General features: G+C 45.2%; 1 non-coding gene and 1 pseudogene across 1 annotated transcript; both read left to right on the forward strand.

Moving 5' to 3' along the window:
• The first annotated feature begins 6,368 nt into the window (after nt 1-6,368).
• Nucleotides 6,369-8,149, forward strand: LOC133775080 (large ribosomal subunit protein eL32-like; annotated as a pseudogene).
• On the forward strand, nt 7,536-7,674 carry LOC133775512 (small nucleolar RNA SNORA7). The gene has a single exon (XR_009868255.1). It is a non-coding gene; the product is annotated as a small nucleolar RNA SNORA7 (small nucleolar RNA).
• Nucleotides 8,150-22,367: the final 14,218 nt, after the last annotated feature.

Here is a 22,367-nt window from a genome sequence, read left to right on the forward strand (position 1 = left end):
CTTGACTCTCTTCCCAGCTCCGGAGGTTGGGGGGGGAGGGACGGGTGGGGGGAAGAAGGCAGGGAACGGGGAGGGGGGGAAACGAATGGAGAGGAAGGGGGGCGGGGAAGAAGCGGGGGAGCAAACGAACGAGGGGGGAGTGGGCCAGGGAACCCCCTCCGCTTCCGGGTAGTTGGCGTCACTTCCGGGCGAGCCCCCCAATCGCACGGCGCCCGCTTCTCCCCAGCCCTACCCTCCCGGCCAAGATGGCCGCCCTCCTGTGCCTCAGCTGCTGGGCGGGGGACCGGGGGGTTCTCCCCGCCAGGGCTCCCCTTCCCCTCTTCCGTTGACCCCGAAACCCATCAGGTTGACCCCTCGGCGTTTCAGAATCCCGCTGGGCCGAGTGAGGCGGTCCAAAGTGATCCCTGGAGGGGGCAGTGCCAGACGTTTTGGGGTCCCCTTCCTCAGCGTCGCAGCTCACAGCTTTCCTCCTGGAGAAACGCCCCCTAACACCCTCCCGGCTGCTGGCGGAGGGGCGGGACCTCTGAGGGAAGGGGCGGAGCTAGTGCAAAGCAGGTGATTATGTGTCACTTCCGGGAGATAGGATGACCTCATTGTGTAGTTAGACTCTTCCCCCCCCCCATCAAAATGGCTGTGTCTCACCTCTTTGGCTGTGTCTTTTATTTTTTATTTTAAGTTTCACTCTTACTGTTTTCTCCTTTTGAGGGGCTCTAAAAGTACCTAAGTCAGCCTGGATTCCCACAAATAACTGATTCTCACTTCTAATTAGACACCTCTCCTCATAGATTACCTCTGTAGACCCCTGATTTTCTTGTCACTGACAACTTTACCATCTTTTGGAAATAAAGTTTGCACCATTCCCTTAAGAAAACTCCAGGCAAAGATCAGTCAGAAATCAGTCTGGCTGTGTCTTGCATGTTGGAGTGAGGATTGAAATGAGATCTGGTGACCTTGAATGTAGTTCCTGCACTGTTGAAATAAATGTCTACCACCTTTGTTCTTGAAGTGTGCGGTTTTCAAATTTCTTGACCTTTCTTGGAAAATTCAGAACCTGCATGGATCAGGCTATTCAAATGTGTGAAGATTGCCTTTTAGAATTTTTCTGGTGCTAAAGCTGTGTGGGTAAACATGGCTTTAAATGAGTGAAAATGTTATCAATGTGCTATGTCATTAAAGTAGGTGCAGGCTACACTACACAGCTAACAAATTACAGAAGTGAAGCAGCACTGAATGGATTTGAATTATAATGACCTCCCAGAGAAAGTCTATTTGAAACCAGATAGAGCAAGCTGTGTGTCACTAATCAGAGGAAACAAACAGCTTGAAGTTAAAAACAAGAAAGGGAAAAAAAAAAAAAAAAAACATTTTTCTCACTGACCTCCCCACATTTTTAACTCATTTTTCTGATTCTGTCTACTTCTTTCGGTAAAATCTTCTAATAAATGCCAATAACGTTCTTTAGAATGTTAGAAGAACAAATTAGGTAATATTTGCAGGGCATTGAGGCTCTGTGGAAGCAGAGTGGCTTTGACAACTTTAATGGTTGCTTTGATGTGTGTGATATTTAGCCCTGTAGCACCTGGTGAAGTTTTAGAGTGGCAGGACAAGATGGAGACACCACGTTAGAGAATGTGCTCTTTCATGAGTATATATGCCAAGGTAAGACCTATAAACACTTTAGTCATGGAGAATTCTTATGCTGGACATTTGAAGAGGAGAAACAGTGATCTCAAAATCTACTTTTGGCAACTAGTCACATTGTATTTAATACTATGACTTAATTCCTACCCTGATGGTAGTAAAACACATCAAGCCCGTAAGGATTATTTCAGCATATGTATAGGATTCTATTTCTTTACTGAATTTGAATGGGTAACACTCAGATGGCACAAGTGTAGAGTAGGACTCCCTGGGTTTGGACCCCAGTTGCACTAAAAGAATATTGGAGCAAGAGAAACTCTTTAAACTTCAGTTTCTTCTTTCAAGTAAAAGGGATAATAGCAGTGCCTTCTTTGAAAAGTTGCTGGGTGTATTAAAGGTAAAAATCTATTCCAAGTTCTCAATGTGATACCTACTAGGTAGCAAGTACTAAATATATAATAGCCGCTATAATTATTATTCCTAGTGTTATTATTGTTACATTTGCATAATACCAACATATATGTACTTAAATTACATCACTGAGTAGATTTGTTATCTCAAATAAGAGAAAGCAGGTTGAAATACTACTAGGAAATAGGTATAATTAATTTGTACTTTTAAATATACTTTATTAAGTAGTGAGGCTACAGAATGAGATAGAAAAGCAAGTAGTAATGGCATATTTATGATTCCTATTTCTGGTTGCCTTGAAATAGCATAATCTAGTGAAATTAGCTAAGTAAATTATACTCACCTTATAAATTGACAAATGAGATTGAGTCCAAAGTATCACGATTGAAATTTCAAGAAGATATGTAAGATTCACAGACTGTCCAGTGATTTCAACTTCACATTACCATTTCAGCAATTTTATCCTTCTGTCTTCTTTAAAAAGCCATATATTGGAGAACCCAAAAGTTCTAAAATTAAAATTGGGTACAATGATCATTGAAAGGTTAGCATAAATTTGGACTGTGCTACGTGTGGTACTTATTTTTGCCTAGAAGACTGCTGCAAGTAAGTGCTCCAAGTAAATCCAGCACTTAGCACAATGCCGAACTGAGTTAATTAAATTAATTTTCCAGGTAACTGGTATTTACCCTTCCCAGTGCCAAAAATTTATTTTACATTTTGCAGTGTAAGTCTTCACAAAACTCAATGCCATATTGCAGAGGTACCTCAAAACTTTAGTCAAGGTCCGGCACCTGTGACGCCAGCATCCCATTTGAGCATCAGTTCAAGTCCCAGCTGCTCCACCTCCATCCAGCTCCCTGCTAATGTGACTGGGAAAGTAAAAAATGGCCCAAGTGCTTGGGCCTCTGCCACCAAGGAGATCTGGATGGACTTCCTGGCTCCTGGCTCCTGCCTGGCCCAGCCCTGCCATTGCAGCCACTTGGGGAGTGAACTGGCAGATGGAAGACTCCATCTCTCTCTCTCCCTCTCTCACTGTAACTCTGCTTTATAAATAGATCCTTAACAAAGAGAAACTTTAGTTAAATAGAGGGGGAAAATAAAGTTTAAAAAAATGAATTGCTCACTGCTCTGCTTTCTGTACACCAAGCAGACAGTTAATCTTTTGTTTTCAATATTCACTTATTTGAGAGGCAGAGTGACAGAGATTTTCCATCTGCTAGTTCACTCCCCTAATTGCTGCAACTGCCAGAGCTGGGCCAGGCTGAAGTCAAGAGCCAGGAACTCCATTCTGGTCTCCGGTGTGGGTGGCAGGGACCCAAGTACTGCCTTCCCAGGTGCATTAACGGGAAGCTGGATCTGAAGTGGAGCAGCCAGGACTCCAACCAAACTGGCACTCTGAGATGGGATGCTGGCATCAGGAGCAGAGGCCTAACCTGCTTCCCCACAGTCAGTCCTTTCTTAACTTTTTCTTCACACTCTGATCTAGAGGGAGCCTCATGCAACAGGCTCCAATTATCTATGTGCCTGCCCCCACCTGCCGGGCACCTTTGTTGGTGGGGATGGCGATTATGACAATGATTTTTTTTCTAGCAATTTTTAAAAAAATTTATTTATTTATTTGAAAGGCAGAGTTACGGAGAGACAGGGGCAGAGAGAGAGAAGTCTTGCATCCTCTGGTTTACTCCCCAAGTGGCCGCAATGGTTGGAGCTTGTCGATCCAAAGCCAGGAGCCCGGAGCTTCTTCCAGGTCTCCCACACAGGTGCAGGGGCCCAAGAACTTGGGCCATCTTCCACTGCTTTCCCAGGCCATAGCAGAGAGCTGGATCGGAAGTGGAGCAGCCAGGACTCGAACTGGCACCCATATGGGATGCGGCACTGCAGGCGGTGGCTTTACCCACTACACCATTACACCACTACACCGGCCCCTCTGGGAATTTTTTAAATAAATTTCTGCTTTGGCTAGTGCAATCAATTAACAACTTTGGTCCCTTTACTTCCACTCCAATATAGCTGAGAAGCCAAACTACAAAGCATGTTGGAAGTACATGTAAATAAAACCAAAAAGATTTTTAGGGCCTTTTCTATAAGTAAAGTAAGACAGCTCTAACATAATTTTAGTTCTTTAGGAGTATTGGGGGGAGGGGGTTTATTCCTAACTTTCCGCTATTTTTAGAAAGACCAAAGAATGAAGTTGGGGCTGGTATTGTGGTACAACAGGTTAAGCTGCTGCCTGTGACACTGGCATTCCATGTCCGAATGTGAATTCAAACCCTGGCTGCTCCGCTTCCAATACAGATCCCTTCTAATGCACCTGGGAAAGCAGCAGCAGATGGCCCAAGTACTTGGACCTCTGCACCCACCTGGGAGACCTGGACGGAGTTCCAGGCTCCTGGGTTTGGCTCAGCCCCAACCATGGTGGTCATTTGGGGGGAGTAAACCAGCAGGTGGAAGACCTCTTTCACTCTTTCTTTCCCTCTCTCTGTCATTCTGTCCTTCAAATAAAATCTTTTTTAAAGGGTAAAGTTATTTATGAAGCACTCTCCAAAATATTCTTTTTAATCTTACGACATTCAAAAGCAACATGAGGATTAGTATCCCTTTTTTTAATTATTATTAAAATAGCCTCATGTGTGGCAAATAACTTACCAAGAGTCATCCCTGGAGAGGCAGGGCTGCCATCAGGATCCAATTCCAAATCCTGTGCCACCTACTCGACCATCAACCTGGGCCAGGCAGCTACAGACACCTCTAAATGAAGTCAGTGTTATGGTGCTAGTCTCAGGAGGACCTTTCTCACCATGCAGATGTGCGTATGGGAGACAGAACACTTGAATTTCAATACGGGAATAAGCCTGCACAAGAGCACGGTCAAAGGGCTTTCTCATACATTCTTCACAAGGTTTCCCTAATTGGAGCCCGAGTAAAGCTTCAAAACAGTAGGTGAATGTCATCCTCATCAGTTCTGTGCCCTGTGTCTTACTGAGTTCTATAGAAATGGGACTTCTTTGAGTACTGTGGAGTAAGCTCATAGAATCCATTATTCCTAGAAGTTATGTTGCTGTATTTGATGTTAAGAATTCAAGTACTAGCAAGCACTCTCTTACAGTGTTGCCAGTGGTACAAAATGGTACAATCTACAAAAGGAAATCTGACACAAATCAAAATTACAAATGCAATTACCCTCTGAGGCAGCAGTCCCTCTTATGGGAACTTACTCTGCAAATAAGTATGCATGTGTCAGAAATTACATGTGTGCAAGGATGCTCATTGTAGCATTGTTTATAAATGGGGGGAAAATACCCAAGTGTCAGCCTAACGGGGGAACTTCCACATGCAGAACACAACCTCATGAGGTTGCAAAATGGTAGTTTTCATTTTAATGATATAGAAAGATTTGCAGTATGCTTTGTTAAAAGGAGCAAGGTGAAAAACAATAGTGCATGCTATATTTTCTGTTAATTAGGGGGAAGTGGCAAGTTATTCTATTCCTATTTGCTTATATTTGCATAAAACAGCTCTGAAAAGAGACTCCAGAAACAAAGTGATCTCCTATAAGGTGGTGGTAGAGAAATGGTGTGAATAGGGGTGGCAGGGATGGGATGGGAGAAGCATAATAAATGTTTAGGGAAGTAGAGGGGAAACATACGCGCCATGCAGTGTTGTAGCAGTAGCTGGGAACAAAAGGGTAGGTCCATCTATATTCCCTAACAGTTTAACCCACTGAGTAGTATTTTGTTATCACTTTTGTTTATTAAGATATAGTCATATGAGGGACTGGCGCTGTGGTGTAGCGGGTAAAAGCCGTCAGCTGCAGTGCTGGCATCCCATATGGACACCAGTTGAGTCCCGGCTGCTCTACTTCCCATCCTGCTCTCTGCTATGGCCTGAGAAAACAGTAAAGGATGGCCTAAGTCCTTGGGCCCCTGCAACCCTCGTGGGAGACCCGGAAGAAGCTCCTGGCTCCTGGCTTCAGATCGGCGCAGCTCCAGCCATTGCAGCCAACTGGGGAGTGAACCAGCCGATAGAAGACCTCTCTCTCTCTCTGCCTCTCCTTCTCTCTGTGTGTAACTCTTTCAAATTGTAGAGGAAATACTGCTGCAACCAGAGACAAAGAAAGAAAAGCGAACCCCTCCTCCCAACACAGACCTTGAAAACTGGCTGCTCCCAATTAACTAGTGAAGCAGCTGCCCGCTGCGATCTTGTCTAGGGAAGGAAGACGTCCTAAGTTCTGCTTCTGTAGACTCCAGTCATAAATCTGTCCTAATAAATCTGCCCCTGGTATCTCTTCTACAAACGTACCAGGTCCACTGACCATGGGAAGTGTGGTCCTAAGTCACGCAGGCTGCAATTTAAACCCACCAGTGCTGTACCAGCTAAGGTATGATGCTGATGAACCTGTAAATGTTGTAAAAACTTGGAATTGTCACTCAGTTCTCAGGAAATGATTCCAGCTGAGCCCGCTGGCATAATAAACCGCTTGATCCTCCACTGTCTCTGGTGCCTGTTTGAATAGAGGGAGTTTCCTCACCCCAGGTTTCTGTAACAAAAAATAAATAAATCTTTTTTAAAAAAAAAGATATAGTCATATGAGGCCAGTGTTCTGGCACCCCAGTTCAAGTTCCAGCTGCTCAGCTTCCTGTACAGCTTTCTGCCAATGTACCTGGGAAGGCACGGGAAGATGATCCAAGTCCTTGGGCCCTTGCCACCTGTGTGAGAGACCAGGACACCTGGCTCCTGGCTTCAGCTTGGCCCAGGCCAGCTGTAGGGCCATTTAGGAAATGAACCCATGGATGGAAGAGATCTCTCTCTCTCTCCACTCCTCTACTCTCTCCCCCTTCCCAATCTCTCTGATGCTCTGCCTTTCAAATAAATAAATCCTTTTTTTGAAAAAACTATTTACAGCTGTGTATTTATTTGAAAGGCAGAGATCTCTATAACTCTGCCTTTCAAATACAATAAATAAATCTTTAAAAAAGAGAGAGAAAGAGAAGAAGGAAGGAAGGAAGGAAGGCAGGCAGAGAAACAGAGAAAGATCTTCTGTCCATTGGTTCTCTCCCTAAATGCCTACAACAGCCGGAGCCAAGAGTCCAGAACTCCATTTGGTTTCTGATGTGGTTGGCAGTGGCCCAAATATTTGAAGCATCCCCACCTGCTGCCTCCCAAGGTGGGCACTAACAGGTGCTGAATCAGAAGTAACCAGGCAGTTCAATATGAGATTCAAGAACCCCAAGCAATGACTTAACCACTGCACCCCACTCCTGCCCCTGTGAATTGATTTAAATAAGCCCTTCTTGAGCTTCCTTATATTTTTTTTATCCAGTGTATTGTCTACGTAAAGACAATGAACTTCATGAGCTAATTTCCCAAAGAACATAGTACAGTGTAACTTCACACTACATATGCTTAGCTTACAGGAAATCAACTGTTCATGGGCAACCAAATAAAATAAGGAGCAAGCGATAACAAATGAAAGCCTATGAGGCCTCCCGGGGTCGCGTCTGGAGAGTGGCCAGTCTTCTGCCAGCTTCGGAAGCGGGAGGGAAAGCAAGGCTGCAGAGGCACCCATTCCATTCCCAGCTTGCTCAGTAGCTGGGGATTGGAAGACCCTCTGCACCAGGGCCGGCCCAGCAGGAGAGGCCGTCTTTGGGAGTCTACGCTAACTCGGGTCTGCTGCTTCCTTAAAGGCATCATGGCCACCTCGGATCCCTGGTGAAGCCCAAGACCGTCAAAAAGAGGACCAAGAAGTTCATCTGCCACCAGTCTGACCGATATGTCAAGATTAAGCGTAACTGGCAGAAACCCAGAGGTATTGACAACAGGGTGCGGAGAAGATTCAAGGGCCAGATCTTGATGCCCAACATTGGTTACGGGAGCAACAAGAAAACCAAGCACATGCTGCTCAGTGGCTACCGGAAGTTCCTGGTCCACAATGTCAAGGAGCTGGAGGTGCTGCTGATGTGCAACAAATCTTATTGTGCAGAGATTGCTCACAATGTTTCCTCCAAGAACAGCAAAGCCATTGTGGAGAGGGCCGCCCAGCTGGCCATCAGTCACCAACCCCAATGCCAGGCTGCCCAGTGAAGAAAATAAGTAGGCGGCTCAGGTGCACATTTTATTTGTGTTTAAATAAAACCTTGAAAACGGGAAAGGAAAGAAAGAAAGTAAAAGGAAGGAAGGAAGGAAGGAAGGAGGGAGGGAGGGAGGGAGGGAGGGAGGGAGGAAGGCCTACGTCCATTTTGGAGAATGAGCATTCAGTTTATGCCCTTGAGGTTGTGAGTGAGTGGGAAGTGGAAATATGCTACTTACCCAGAACTCTGTTCCTTACTTTCTCATGGCATTGTCTTGCAAGGCAAAGTGTGATTCTAGAATTAAAGATCTGTCTTTAGACCTGTATTAAAGACCTGGCCGCTTAGGTTAAGCCAAAGATACAAAATTTGATCAGATGCTGACTAGTTGGTCTTTGGCAAAATGATACAACGTCTCAAAATGCAAGGAAAAGTTTGGGAGTACCCGGTTCTTATGGGTAGTTCTGACCTTAGGGCCTAACCATTTCCATCAACAACCACTGGGAATGTGAACCCCCACAGTGGTGTCTCCTTAAGTTTTAGATACTAGTCTCCTAGTCAGCATATTTCAGAACTGTCAAAAACAATTCAGTAAGTCTAAGTGTGGAAGCTGGAACAAAAGTGGACATGTAGGAGCTCTGAGCTGACTGATTAACGGTGTCTATTATAAACCGATATTTTTTAGTTCTATATTTACTGGAGACAGGGAGAAACTAATTTTCTTTTGACAAAAATCATATTCTTTTTTTTTTTTTTTTTTTTTTTTTGACTGGCAGAGTGGACAGTGAGAGAGAAAGAGAGAGAGAGAGGAAGGTCTTCCTTTTCCGTTGGTTCACCCTCCAACGGCCGCTGCGGCTGGCGCGCTGCGGCCAGCTCACCACGCTGATCTGAAGCCAGGAGCCAGGTGCTTCTCCTGGTCTCCCATGCGGGTGCAGGGCCCAAACACTTGGGCCATCCTCCACTGCACTCCCAGGCCACAGCAGAGAGCTGGACAGGAACAGGAGCGACAGGGACAGAATCTGGTGCCCCGACTGGGACTAGAACCTGGTATGCCGGAGGATTAGCCTATTGAGCCACAGCGCCGGCCAAAAATCATATTCTGAAACATTATTTTTTTTTCTAACCCAAACAGAATCAGCTGTCTTTTAAAAATTGGTTTGAGAGACTGGCGCTATGGCAGAGTGGGTAAAGCCCATATCAGTGAAAGTTGGAGTCCTGGCTGCTCCACTTCTGATCCAACTCTGCTATGACCTGGGAAAGCAGTTGAAGATGGCCCAACTGCTTGGGCCCCTGCATCTGTGTGGGAGACCCAGAAGAAGCTCCAGGCTCCTGGCTTCAGATTTGCCCAGCTCCAGCCATTGTGGCCATTTGGGGAGTGAACCAGTAGATAGAAGACATCTCTCTCTCTCTCTCTCTCTCTCTCTCTCTCTCTCCTTCTACCTCTGTAACTCTTTCAAATAAATAATTAAATCATTTTTAGAAAAAGAAAGTTTTAAAAACATTGGTTTAATAGTTTCTTACTTTATATGTTTTTTCTCTCATCAGCTATATATTATGATTTTCTAAACTAAAACACTTTGTAGAAGTATATGTAAGGGTTTAAAACTTAGATAATAAAATGTCACTCCTTCCAATAACCAGTACTATGTAATACATCATTTGTTTGTAAAATTTCAGTAGAATACCAATATCACTTATTTTTTATTATTGTATTTTTGTGTTTTTTGAGAGGCAGAGACAGAGAGGACTGGTTCACCTCCCAAATGCCTGCAACAACTGGGACTGGGGCAGGCCAGAGCCAGGAAGTGGGCACTCCATCCGGGTCTCCTACATGGATACAAAGTCATCACCCCTGCCTCCCAGGGGCTACAGAACAGGAAAGTGCAGTCAGGAACAGAGCTGGAATTGAACCCAGTCAATCTGATAGGAAACTTCAGCATCTTGATCACTAGACCAAACCCTGCCTCCTCAACTTTCAGTTGGTTATAATCACAAAATCTTTGTAAAGAAACCTCAACCAAACACATCTGCCCAATTAGAACTTCTGTCTCAATTCCAAGGCACTATGTACTTTGGCACTTGCAGTATAGACAGACCGCTAAGATGACGCACGAGTCCTCTCCTGGTCTTCAGACCTTTGTGTAAGGCCCTCCCGTTTAGTGTAAACGTGACCTGTGACTTGATTCTCACCCACAAATTTGGCCAAGGCGAGGGGATGTCACTCTTCGGATTAGGTTACATTACACAAGACTTCATTTTAGTAGACTGGATCTAGAGAAATCCCCCTGTGCTCTAAAGGAGGTGGCCACATGGGAAGGAAAACTGCAGGCAAACTCTAGGACTAGGAGCAGCCTCCATCCAACAGCCGGCAAACAGCTAGGACACCCTGAGTGACATATCCATAGCAACCTGAAAGAGCGTGGAAGTGGAGTCTCCCCCAGTAGTGACTCCAGGGAACGTAAGCCAGGCCAACACCTTCATTTCAACCCCGCAGGATGCTGAGCAGAGAGCCCAGCCAAGTTATGCCTGAGCTCCTGCCCCCACAGCATCTATGAGACAATGAATGTGCACTATCTTAAGCTGCTTAAAATTTGTAGTAATCTGTTCCAGGTTAACTGGAAACTAATATACCACATACACAGAACTCAACAGCATTTTTGATGTTCTAGTTCTTTTTTTTTTAAGATTTATTTTATTTATTTGAAAGGCAGAGTTACAGAGAGGCAGAGACAGAGAGAGGTCGGTCTTCCATCTGCTGGTTCGCTCCCCAAATGGCCACAACGGCCAGAGCTGGGCCAATCCAAAGCCAGGAGCCAGGAGCTTCTTCTGGGTCTCCCAGAGGGTGCAGGGGCCCAAGAACTTGGGCCATCTTCCACTGCTTTCCCAGGCCGTAGCAGAGAGCTGCATCGGAAGAAGAATAGCTGGGACACAAACTGGAGCCCAAATGGGATGCCGGCGCTATAGGCAGAGGCTTAGCCTACTGCACCGCAGCGCTATGCCACAGCACCAGCCCCAGTGTTCCAGTTCTTAAGGTACGATGTGGATTCATGGCTTTTCTTTTCATACTTATGCTTTATAATTTATGTATATATATATGTATATATATATAGAGAGAGAGACTCTGTAGATATAATAGTGCAAAATTTTAATAAACCTTAAGTTCAACCTAAAGTACTTAGATTTTAAGTACTTATTTAATCTAGAAATATTGTGTACCGGAAAAAGATTGTGCCATTTGAGCAAGTGGGATGTCAGATGTGTCACCAGCTTATCACAAATCCCAAAGAGATAATTCATTGAGACTGTTGTCGCCGTCCCTCTTTTGCAGCATAGGTATAATGAAGAAAAGGAGAATAAAAAGCAAAACCAACCAGGATGAGAGGACAGAAAAGGAAAAGCCAACTGAGAAATTCCTTCCTGGAATGCTAAACAAGGGACAAGAGAGATCTTAGAGGAAGAAAGGCCAAGGCCGGTGGGAGGAACAGACAAGAGAGAAAAAAAACGCAGATCTACACATACCACAGACAGAAATAATCCACACACTGCATGCAAATCAGGTACAGCGGAGCTGAGTCAAGCACAGAACCGGCATCCGGGGCCCACACACGAGCTCTTTTAGACACAGTGGCCGTAGAGCACCAGCACAGCGATCGGCTGTCTCCCCGTTCTGCTGGGTGGGCACAGAACTCTTCCATTTGCCACGTGTTCAACCCATAACCACTGGGCAAAGCAAGCTGCAGACAAGATACAAGACTGAATAAGCGCCAGCCTGGTCTGGCAGGGATTCTCAGATTAGAGAAGAGGCAGAAGAGAGGCACAAAACACAGCCTTCTGAGTCAGGTGGTCGCCATGGGTGGTGTCCAGCGTTGAGTGGAGCAGGCAGATGTGATTTGTTTGGTCAGTACAGTGTGTGAGTGTGTGTGTGTGTGTGTGTGAATCTGAAAACCTTGGAGCACCCTCCATCTGAGTTCCCAGCATTCCTGAAAGTCTCACCATAACAGTTTCACCCATTCACCTAGCTGCTTGGTTCTAAAAGGCATTGGTGTTTGCGTGCCCTCGTGTAAGTGTATAAATTTGTTTCTTGAATTTCATCATTCTTCTATCACTTTCTTGGATAACAGCAGTTACCATGATGATATTCCTGACCAGATCAAACAACCTTCTTCAAAATAACAGGTGCCTCCTCCAAATTTCTCTGCATTCTCTTTGCTAACTCTGTATTTGTCTTAGTTCCCAGAACTATGCCCTAGACTGAGAGTTTTAATGATTTTTCAAGAATAAGTCCTAAATCTTTTTCTTGATCTGCGTGCTAGAGGATTATTTTCTGCCCAGACACATCACTGGACTGGCCTCTTTGCTCCCCAATTAATTATTAGTTCGTCTACATTAAAATTACACTTACTATCTGCTGATAAAATCACAAAAGTCTTAAAGCCTTTTCCATTGCTCGCTGTTCATTGTTGGTCTACTCTGCCGTCTATCAGCAGAATCAGCTGCAAACTGGAGGACTTGGTTTCTGATTCCTTCTCCCAAGTCTCTTCTCATTAGTGGAACCTCTTTGTGAAGTGTGCATCTGTGTATATGCACACACACACACATCTGGAGCCTTCAAAAAGTTTGTGAAAATTCTTATTTTAAAAGAATTGCATGGGGCCGGTGCTGTGGCTCAGTGGGTTAACGCGCCCTGGCCTGAAGCGCCAGCATCCCATGTAGGCACCAGTTCGAGACCTGGCTGCTCCACTTCCCATCAAGTTCTCTGCTGTGGCCTGGGAAGGCAGTAGAAGATCGCCCAAGTCCTTGGGCACCTGCACCCGCGTGGGAGACCCGGAGGAAGCTCTTGGCTCCTGGCTTCAGATCAGCACAGCTCCAGCCGTTGTGGCCAGTTGGGGAGTGAACGAGTGAATGGAAGACCTCCCTCTTTCTCTCTGCCTCTCCTCTCTGTGCAACTCCTGACTTTCAAGTAAAATAGATAAATCTTTAAAAAAAAAAGAACTGCATGGATTTAAAAAAATTTTACACCAAAATAAATAACTTTTAGCTCAAATTTCCATGAACTTGTTAAAGTGTCTTCCTCTGTGTGAGTTCTGTGTGTGTGTGTATGTATGTATTTTGAACACTTAAGAAGAATAAAAATCAGGCATTTGGCATAGCAATGAAGTTGCCGCTTGGGATGGCCACAGCCCACATCAGAGTGCCTGGTTTCAGTCTTGGCTACTCTGCTACTGATTCAGATTCCTGCAAATGCACACCCTGGAAGACAGCAGGTGGTGGTTCACGTCCTTGGATCCCTGCCACTCATGTGGGAGACCTGGGTTCAATTCTGGGTTCTTGGCTTCAGTCTGGCCCCACCCTCACTTTTTGTGGGCATTTGGGGAGTGAAGCAGTGGATGGAAGATCTCTTTCTGTCCCTTTGCTTTTCAAATGAAATGAAAAAAAAAAAAAAAAAAGGAAATAAACTGGTTTTAAATCAATCTAACCAACTACCCTTCCTGGAAATAATAAATATGTGAAAAATTGATGAGGTGATTTTGAACAACCTCACAATGTGTCAGAAAATAGTGGGTTCTAAGAAAGATACATAAAAAGATAATAACAAGGAGAAATAAAAACAGATCCCTACAACTACAAGACATCAAGATCAACATGCAGAGAAAAACCAGTTTGAGTAGTAAGTTTGAATCATACAGCTCAAAATTAGGTATGGAAGAAATCAGGTATCGCTGGGTGTTTGGGTAAACAAATGAATTTCTGTGCCAAGCCTAAGGCTTTCTGCTGCTTTGCATCACTGCTGGGGTATCAGGATGCATCCACAAAGGCGAGCTGGCTCTACTGCTCATGCTCCAGGCAGAACACCACCCCAGCAGCACACTGTGGCCCGCGGTAGTGCCAGAGAGGCCTCGGCCTTCCAACACCCTATTCTTGATTCCGTCATGCAGATGGGAGATTGGCCTTCTGGGTTTGGGGAAGACCAAACACCAGATTTGCTATAGTCCTTCAGACATTCATCTTCTTGAAACGAAAGCCCAGAACTGCAGTGGATTCCTCCCGCTTCCTATGGGAATGAAGCACTTGCTTACATTGAAAGAAGCAAAAAACACATAGAAAAAAATTAGTTTCAAACTACTATGCGGGTACAGGTGATGAATATGATTATGCACACCACCAGGGTTGTGTTTTTCCTAACTCCAGCATTCTGAGTTTCATTCAGCACGAGTTGGTGTTTTGTAATTGTATTTATTTTCCATCAAGAATGACAGGATCTTATACAAGCAGAATATGCTATTCACAAATATCACGACAAGTGTTCACTGAGAATCTAAATTAAACTTTACACTGGGGACTCACACACTGAAATATTTCCTCACGTTGGGACGTAATGCACAGAAATTAAACACTATTGCATGTGAATGTCTCATTTGCTTGAAAATTGTTTTTCCTGATTTTTTTAAAAAGGTATACATGTTCTTGATTAAAAACTTGAAAACATAAATGGAAACCATTGGAATCTCGACTACCCAGAAATAGCCCATGAAGTTTCAGATCCTTGTTATACATGTAATATTATATCTAGTTGTTCACTTATTTATTCATTGAGCATGTATTAGATGTTTACTATATGTAAGAACTTTTTACAGAATTCTGTAAATTTTCTCACAGCTTAAGCTGTAACAATGACCCCCAGATAATGGTGGTTGGACAAATAAATACTTGAACCATTGGGGGTACATACTGGAGGTCTAGAACAGCCCATGAAGTGATCCCAGAAGCTCAGGAAGCATTGCCATGAAGCATCATATTCTGTGGTCACAAAATAATAATACTAATTATTATGATTATAATTTCCATGGATACTAATATCAAGGATGCTGCAGCCAGGATTCCTGGGTTTGAATCCTGATTCTACCTCCAATCCCCATCCCACGACCTGTGTGAGCTTGGACCAGTTACTCAGCCTTTCTTTGCTACATTTTCTTTAACAAAATGCAGTGACAGCAACTGCCTTGACACAGGTTGTTATAAGTATTAAACAAGTTGATTCAGGTGTTTTAGAATGACGCATAGGCCGGCGCCGTGGCTCAACAGGCTAATCCTCCGCCTTGCGGCGCCGGCACACCGGGTTCTAGTCCCGGTCGGGGCACCGATCCTGTCGCGGTTGCCCCTCTTCCAGGCCAGCTCTCTGCTGTGGCCAGGGAGTGCAGTGGAGGATGGCCCAAGTTCTTGGGTCCTGCACCCCATGGGAGACCAGGAGAAGCACCTGGCTCCTGCCATCGGAACAGCGCGGTGCGCCGGCCGCAGCGCGCTACCGCGGCGGCCATTGGAGGGTGAACCAACGGTAAAAGGAAGGCCTTTCTCTCTGTCTCTCTGTCTCACTGTCCACTCTGCCTGTCAAAAAAAAATAATAAAAAATAAATAAATAAAAAAAAAAGAATGACGCATAGAGCATAATAAGCATAAGAGAAGTATCTGCTATCATTTCACTCTAATTTTAAAGTATCATGCCACAAATATCCTGAAACATATGCATAACTTTCATTTTTTTAAAAGATTTATCTATTTATTTAAAAAGCAGAGTTACAGAGAGGCAGAGAGGTCTTCCATCTGCTGGTTCACTCCCCAGATGGCCACAATAGTGGGAGCACAACTGCTGGGGTTGTGCCCATCCGAAGCCAGGAGCCAGGAGCTTCCTCTGGGTCTCCCACGCAGGTTCAGGGGCCCCAGCGTCTGAACCATCCTCTACTGCTTCCCTAGGCCATTGGTAGAGAGCTGGATGGGAAGCAGAGCAGCTGGAACATGATCCGGTGCTCATATGGGATGCCAGCATTGCAGGCAGTGGCCTTACCTGCTATGCAACAATGCCAGCCCTGGAACGCATTGATTCTAATTCCAGGTGTTCTCTCTTAGGCCAATCAATTCTGGTTCGGGCACAGCGGGGTTGAGTTGGGTCAGAACATAGCAAGGCAGCTCCAGGAAGTTTGAGGTTCTAAGAGAAGGGGAGGTTAGGCAGAAAATCCTGTAGAAATCAGAACAAGGCAGGCGCCATTGGCATAGCAGGTAAGCTGCCACTTGGCTCCCTGCTTCTCCTATCAGAGTGCCCGAGTTCGAGTCCCAGCTGTACTTCGGATTCCAGCTTCCTGCTAATATATACCCTGGGAAGCAGCGGGTAATGGCTCAAGTACCTGGGCCTCTGTCACCCAGATTGAGTTTCTGGCTCCTGGCTTCAGCCTGGTCCAGTCCTGCTTGTTGCAGATATGTGGGGAGTGAACCAGCAGATGGGAAACAGCTCACTCACTCTTTCTCTCTGCCTTTCAATAAATAAAAATCATTTTGGATGCACAACAGATTTGTCATGTGGATACACAGTTGTGGTTCAACTGATAACAGCATCTAACACTCTAATTTTTAAAAGTGATAAAATAGACCCTCAATCCACTTCCAATCCATCTTCCTGCCATTGCACTCCCTGGGAGGCAGTGGTGATGGTGCCAAGACTTGGGTCTCTGCCACCCATGTGGGAGATCTGAATGGAGTCCCTGGCTCCTGACTTGGTCCTGGCCCAGCCTAGACAATTGTGGGCATTTGGGGAGTAAGCCAGTGGATGGGCAATCTCTCTCTCCCTTTCTCTTTCTCTTTCTCTCTCCCTTTCAAATTAAACGATAGTAAATAACTTTTTAAAAATAGGCTTTTAACTTACTTAAATGTGCTTAACATAACAGCCAAATGGCTTCATAAATGTTTATTTCAGACTGCTGAGATTCTGTTTTCTGAAGTGGTAGCATTTCCCTAAGGAGGGGAGAGTTAATATGTGAACTACTGTTTTTTTCTGAAGGCTAGACATCAGAAGTTACTTCAATGTTTTGGGATTACTACATAAAAATATGAAAACTACCATCAATCACTGCTAGTGCTCACATTTAAACATTTTAAAATAAAAGTACAAATCATGTGGAATATAATAGTCTTTAAAAAAAAAAAAGATTTATTTATTTGTTCACTCCCCAAATGGCCACACAGCCAGGACTGGGCCAAGCTGAAGCCAGGAGCCAGGAGCTTTATCCAGGTCTCCCTTGTGCGTGCAGGGGCTGAAAGACTTGGGGCATCTCTTGTTGCTTTGCAAGGAGCATTAGCAGGGAGCTGGATCAGAAGTGGAGAATCCAGGACTCAAACTGGTACCCAAACAGGATGCTGGCATTGTAGGGGCAGCATAACCTACTATGCCACAGCGCTGGCCCCTCAATTAATATTTTTTTTCAGTTAACACTTTTTAAGAATCTATATTAACAAGGGATTTTAAGGGCAATGCTTTATTAAAGCATTTAAAACATTTTTAAATGCATGTTAAAATTTTTTATTAAAATATTTTAGTCAATACTAACAGGAAACAGCTAAGGATGAAATATTTAATTTCCTACATTAAATAAGTGCTTCACTGGGTTCTTTTGTTTTGTTTCAGCCCATGCTTTCAAAGCTCTAAACAATAGCACATAATGGAAATGTCCAGTTTTCTGGTGTAGCAACATGAGTTATCAGCTGCTGCCACCTCCCCAGTGGCTCAGATATTGTTGAAACACGTCCTATAACAGAACAACTGACTGAGGATAGAGCAATCTTCTTGGGTCTTCTCGGGGCTAGCCCCACTCCATGCTACTCTGGGATCCCAGTTTTGTTACATAAAAATAATCCTGCCCCCATTTGTAACTTAAAGTCACTGGGGGAGATTAGGTACAGTCAAAAAGTATCTCATTGTATCTCCCACCCCCAGCCCGGGCCATGGTCAGTGTTCAGTGAATGCTTGGAGATGCTACTGAGGAAAGAAATCCATACAAGGAGTCTGAATCTCCAGCCAAGCATCCTGCACACCTCCAGTTCTCGGAGTTTCTGCCTCCATCCATGGTTTTTCTACTATCTGGAAACAGGGCTTGTGTTCATGGGTATCTGTGAATACTGAAGAGAAAAAAGTGGGCGAATCCAAGAACATACATGGAAACGCAATTGAAAGGTTGTTACAAAGTTTACATGTGAATTTTTATTCATCCGCTTTTTATTTCAAAGTGGAAATAAAATTGTTCTGTAGAAACTATAAACGATGAAAATGAGCTTCCATGTAATATTATGGCCCCTTGAGGAAGACAGGATAGAACAAAGAAAAGGAAGAAAACCAGTCACTGCTAGACAGGGGCTTTTTAAAACACCAGCCTTGATATTTAAAATCGATTTCTGGAGCCGGCACCGTGGCTCACTAAGCTAATCCTCCGCCTTGCGGCGCCGGCACACCGGGTTCTAGTCCCGGTCAGGGCACCGGATTCTGTCCCAGTTGCTCCTCTTCCAGGCCAGCTCTCTGCTGTGGCCCAGGAAGGCAGTGGAGGATGGCCCAAGTCCTTGGGCCCTGCACCCGCATGGGAGACCAGGAGAAGCACCTGGCTCCTGGCTTCAGATCAGTGAGATGCGCCGGCCACAGCGGCCATTGAAGGGTTAACCAATGGCAAAGGAAGACCTTTCTGTCTGTCTCTCTCTCTCACTATCCACTCTGCCTGTCAAAAAAAAAACAAATCGATTTCTGCATCAGCTGAAACTATTATAGACGGTCACCTGCAGGGGCAGATTTTATTCCTGCTTTGAAAGGATACGATGTTCTTGAAATCACTTCTTTCCTTGTCTTCAGTCGGAGGAGGTGAGACAACTCCACAGTGTGGTACTTCGTGCTTCGGAGGGAAAGTGGGCCCTGTCACTTTAATTACAAACCAAGCAAACATTTCATGGAAAACGAGGACAATCATTTCTGTGGCTCCCAAGGGTATTGGGTCACACTGACCACTGCCTTACCTCTCCAGTCAACCTGCTGCCAGGGCCACGTTGTGAGATACTCTCTGTGGGGTGATTTCATCAGTGTGCAAACATCGTGGCGTGCACGTCCACAAATGTGGCTGGCAAGGACAGCCTGTTGCTTCTAGGTACTGAATCCTGCAGGCAGTTGTCACACAATGGTACGTATTTGTGTATCTACACAGAAGACGTATGGTAACAATATCAGGCAAAAGGAACTTTCAGCTCCATTATTATCTCATGGGGACAATGCTGGTATCTGTAGCCCCTTGTTGTGTGGTCTAAGACTGTGCTATGGGCAAAATCGGTCCCCTGACTCAAGGGAATGGTGCCAAAGGTTAGAACTCCTGCCATATAGTTCATCTATCCTCCCCCCAAGATCTGCTGTGATAGAACCATGTTCATCATAATAATTTGAGCACCTCCTTCCTCATCCTTTTTCCTCCTCCTCCTCTTCCTTTTTTTTTTTTTTAAAAAAGATTTATTTATTTATTTGAAAGAGTTACACAAAGAGAGAAGGAGAGGCAAAGAGGGAGAGTGAGAGCAAGAGAGAGAGCAAGAGATAGAGAGAGAGAGAGAGGTCTTCCATCTGCTGGTTCACTCCCCAATTGGCTGCAACGGCCAGAGCTGTGCCAGTCTGAAGCCAGGAGCCAGAAGCTTCCTCTGGGTCTCCCACACGGGTGCAAGGGCCCAAGGACTTGGGCCATCTTCTACTGCTTTCCCAGGCTACAGCAGAGAGCGAGATCGGAAGTGGAGCAGCTGAGTCTCGAACTGGTGCCCATATGGGATGCTGGCCCTCCTACTTCTTTTTAAAATATGTACTTAATTATTTGAAACTCAGAGTTAGAGAGAGATCTTCCATCTATTGGTTCACACCCTTGATGGCCCAGTGCTGGGCCAGGCCAAAGCCAGGAGCCAAGAGCTTCTTCCAGGTCTCCCATGTGGGGGCAGGAGCCCAAGCATTTGGGCCATCTTCCACTGCTTTCCCAGCCCATCAGCAGGGAGCCAGATTGGAAGTAGAGCAGCCAGGACACAACTGGCACCCATATGGGATGCTGGCACTGCAGGCCATGGATTTTTAATCCTCTGTGCCACAGCGCTGGGCCCAGCATTTTGTTTTTAATGTTAGTAAATTTCTATTTTCGTTTGGTGAAACCAAAAAATAGGTATGAAGCCATAGATTTTACTAGCTGTTCGCCTCCATTCTTCACCTTGGTGAATCTCATTGTTCCTACTTGTGAAATGGGGACAACCACAAGAGGGAGGGCTCACCAGCTTCCTTGCCTTCAGTGCTGTAGGATCCCAGGAGATGGGGCGCAAGGAATGTGCTGGGCCAGGTCTCCACTGCTTGCCTGTCCAGATGGTCAGGATTTTTAGATTGTTCTCGGCCACTCAACATCAACACTTCTACACAAGGCTCTAGACCCATGAATCTTTCCTCACAATCATTTTCAGCTATTTTACAAAGATAATGGGACAAAATTTTTATGTTCTGCCTTCATTACCTTACTCTCCTAATGGTATTTACTTAGTTTCACTTTTCCAATGAGATTTACATTATTTTAAAGTTCTTTAAATATTCTTCCTCAAATAAGTTTAAAAATCAACAGCTGGGGGGCCGGTGCTGGGGTGAAGTGGGTAAAGCTGCTGCATGCAGTGCCGGCATCCCATCTGGGCGCTGGTTTGAGTCCTGGCTGTTCCACTTCTGCTCCACTCTCTGATCCAGCTATGGCCTGGGAAAGCAGGGGAAGATGGCCCAAGTCCTTGGGCTCCTGCACCTGCGTGGGAACCCAGAAAAAGCTCCTGGCCCCTGACTTCGGATTGGCTTGGCTCTGGCTGTTGTGACCATTTGAGCAGTGAACCAGCGGATGGAAGACCTCTCTCTCTCTCTCTCTCTCTGCCTCTGTCTTTCAAATAAAATAAAAAAATCTTTAAAAAAAAAAAAAAAAGCAGCATCTAGGATGCATGAAGGCCCCAGCTCTGGACCAGGGGCTTCTAAGAATAAAAATCCAGAATAGGTGCTTCTTTTCCCTTGGGGTCTTTCTCAGCAGGGGTTCTGAAGCAGTTTGGGAGCCCCAAAAGAAAAACACCAAGCACAGCGGCCAACCTCCCACCCCCATCGCTCCTTCAACTGCATAACCAAGCATAACAATATTTGAGATTGGCAAAGAAACTGCTTTCCAGGGAACGCACAGCTCCAGGGCAGCCCCTTGTGAATGCACAAGGCAGTCCTGTTGTGCAGGGTGTGGGTGACGAGCACCTCTCAAAGAGCCTTCGCTTTCAACAGCAGCGCACACAAACAAGTGAACCATTCTGGTTATAAGATTATGATTCGCCCATCACCCCCCATTAGCACTAGTAAAACAACCATTGTCCTTCTTAAAATCTGTGCAGCCAAGTGTGTGCAGGGCTGAAAAAAAAAGAACAGAAAGACTGTCCTGGACTGGCTGCGTGGGAAACCAGGCATTAGTGCTGATTTCCTTTGTCTGGCTTTGGAAAACTCCCATAGGACAAATGGGATTAAACATGACATTTTTCTTGCTCTGAAACCTCCTCCGCCCCCTTTTCCGACCTTTCATTCCCTCCCACAGCCTCCAGACCTCTGCTCTGGCTGTCATGGTGGACCCAGATATTCCTCTTGTCTCCCTCACACTTTGCCCCACCCAGGGATGGCTTTTATGACGTCAAAGAGGCCCAGCAAGCTCTGCACCCAGGCAGGGCTTCCTGCACGCCAGCCAAGGCGGCTCTCACTTAGAACAAGTGCACACGTGGTAGACATTTTCTGAATCTCCATCACAACACTTATGTCCTGCATCCCCCTCTGCTGGGTAGCTGGACTTAGTCATGGACAGTTTTAAATTCACCACGTGGAGGAATAGAAGGGAAGATGGGACTAGCATTTATGAAGTTCCGACTGTATGCCAAACACCGTGTTAAGAACTGCACCTATAGGAAAGTAATTTAGAAAAGGCTATGGAACAGGGAATTTAAAGATAAGTTTATCTTTTGCAAAAAAAAAAAAAATTTAAAAGGCATGTGTAATTTTTCATAAGAGCTTATTGGAAACTTTTCAGATGCATGGATTTCAGGACTTTTTTTGCACCAAAAGAAAGTTATCTTTTAATTCAATTTTCCATGAGTTTATTCTAAGCATCCTCATGCACTATAAGATCATTTAATTGTCACAAAAGCCTAGCCAGGAGCTGTGAACATCCCTGCTTTGTGTTTCATTCACTAACATCCCAGGGGCTTAGTTCTCCCTTTGGACACATAGCCACCTGGCCTCTGCTCCACGTGTAGCCGCCCATAGCCACCCTCTGGCCCCTCTGGCCGGCTCAGGCACCAAAGCTAAAGGAGAAAGCCTAGAGAGTCACACTGGGCCTTTCATTGCCTCAGCCGAGCTGCATTCCATTGGCTGAAACCTGG

Source organism: Lepus europaeus, chromosome 16, assembly GCF_033115175.1.
Source record: "Lepus europaeus isolate LE1 chromosome 16, mLepTim1.pri, whole genome shotgun sequence".
NCBI classification, from domain to species: Eukaryota; Metazoa; Chordata; class Mammalia; order Lagomorpha; family Leporidae; genus Lepus; species Lepus europaeus.